At 34.1% G+C, this 2,320-nt stretch overlaps 1 pseudogene; it reads right to left on the reverse strand.

Annotated features, from left to right (window-relative positions):
• Positions 1-858: 858 nt before the first annotated feature.
• LOC124076280 (nucleophosmin-like) lies at positions 859-1,619 on the reverse strand (annotated as a pseudogene).
• Positions 1,620-2,320: the final 701 nt, after the last annotated feature.

The following is a 2,320-nucleotide window of genomic DNA, read 5'->3' on the forward strand; positions in this document are numbered from 1 at the left end:
ATTGATATTGGTGTGTTTAGGTTGTCTATATCCTCCTGACTCAATCTGGGCAGATCATATGACTTAAGAAATTTATTGATGCCTTCACCATCCTCTATTTTATTGGAGTATAAGGATTCAAAATCATTTCTAATTATCTTCTGTATTTCTGAAGTGTCTGTTGTGATATTGCCTTTTTCATCCCGTATGCTAGTAATTTGAGTTCTCTCTCTTCTTCTCTTCGTTAGCATCGCTAAGGGTCTGTCAATTTTATTTATTTTTTCAAAGAACCAACTTTTAGTTTTGTCAATTTTTTCAATTGTTTCTTTTGTTTCGATTTCATTAATTTCAGCTCTGATTTTAATTATTTCTTGCCTTCTACTTCTTTTGCTGTTGTTTTGCTCTTCTTTTTCTAGGATTTTGAGATGAAGTATGAGATCATTTATTTGTTGTTTTTTTTTCTTTTTTTAAGGAATGAACTCCAAGCAATGAATTTTCCTCTTAGAACTGCTTTCATTGTGTCCCATAGATTCCGATATGTTGTGTCTGTGTTTTCATTTATCTCTAAGAATTTTTTTTAATTTCCTCCTTGATGTCTTCTATAAACCATTGATCATTCAGTAACCTATTGTTCATTCTCCAAGTGATGCATGATTTTTCCTTCCTTCTTTTATTGTTGATTTCCAGTTTCATTCCATTATGATCAGATAAGATGCATGGTATTATCTCTACTCCTTTATAATGTCTAAGAGTTGCCCTGTGACATAATATATGATCTATTTTTGAGAAGGATCTATGTGCTGCTGAGAAAAAAGTGTAACTGCTTGTTGTTGGGTGGCATATTCTATACATGTACAGAACTAGGTCCTTTTGGTGTTTTAGGAGTTTTTTCCTATTTTTTGAAGGATGCTTGACCTTTTGATCTTGGTGTTGTTGGTTTTGAGTCTTTTCCATTCTGGTTTGATTTTTGTGCATTTTTGGCTAGAGTATCTCGTATAGATTTCTTCACTGGAGCTTTTTCTTCAGTTTCCTCATCATCAAAATCATCATCATGATCATCATCTTCATCATCATCATCATCATCTTCATCATCATTGACATCTTCATCAGCAGCAAGTTTTACTTTTTTTCTGGGGAACCTTGGTACCACCTCCAGGGGCAGATCACTTTCCAGATACACTTAAGAGTTTCACATCCTCCTCCTCTTCATCTTCTGACTCTGCATCTTCCTCTACAGCTACTAAGTGCTGGCCACTAATATGCACAGGCCCTGAACTGCACTTCAACCTTAAGACCACAGGTGGTATGATTTCAAAGCCCCCAAGGGAAACCATTGGCTGTACTGACATTTTCAATGTTGCCAGTGTTACTTTAATTGGACTGCCTTCATAATTCATTGTCTCTGCTTCAACAATGTGCAATTCATCCTTTGCACCAGCCCCTAAACTGACCATTCTTAATGATAACTGGTGCTCATTTTCATCATTATCCACCTTAAAGTGATAATCTTTGTCAGCTTTTAGCTCACAACCGAAAAGGTAGTTCTGGGGCCTCAGGGGGCTCATGTCCATATCCATCGAATCATCCATGGGGTGGTAGCACGCACTTAAGTGGGAGAGAAGGCGGACGGAAAATGGATGGCTGCTCTAAAAAGAGGCGCAGGACAGAATCACCCCAGGCGATTACATTATTTTTTTATTTTTCAAGTATCACTCATCCAGAAAGAGGCAGAGACAATGATTTAAAAGCTTCAAACTACAGTGCCTTACTCTGAACTATATTATCATAATTATTTTAAAATATAGCAATGGGTATTACTATAGTATTTTTGAAAATTTCAATACAATTGACTTTGTTTTTGACAAAATTACTAATCCTCTCCTAAATTTAAAAGCTGAAAAAATGAATAATCTTGGCAAAACCTGAAAAGGGTGGGGAGCCAAGGAATTGTTTTCCAAAATATTTCAGGTTTTATGTAGCTTAATAAATGTATTATGTCAGGCACCAAATATGAGATTACTTTCCATCTTTTATTCTGTGCTTGAAAACAATGAGACAGATAAAGGACATGATTTATTTTATTCTTTAAATATAGATTAATTTTTATTCATATAGTTATATTGTAAATGTTATAAAATATTCAAATTTCAAGGAAAAATATTCTCCTTTAACATTATATTACTCTAAACATGCTTTCTAACACTACCCTCTATGAAATGAATTTCATAGAGAAATTTGCTCTTAGTTTTGGTGCATAAACTTGCTAAAAATTGTACTGTGCATTTATATACATGAAATGCTAAAAACCTAGCATGATAGCATTGTTTTATGTATGTATTTA

The sequence above is a fragment of the Marmota monax genome, unplaced genomic scaffold (assembly GCF_021218885.2).
Source record: "Marmota monax isolate L192 unplaced genomic scaffold, Marmota_monax_Labrador192_F-V1.1 WCK01_AAM20220418_F8-fsc00123, whole genome shotgun sequence".
NCBI lineage: Eukaryota > Metazoa > Chordata > Mammalia > Rodentia > Sciuridae > Marmota > Marmota monax.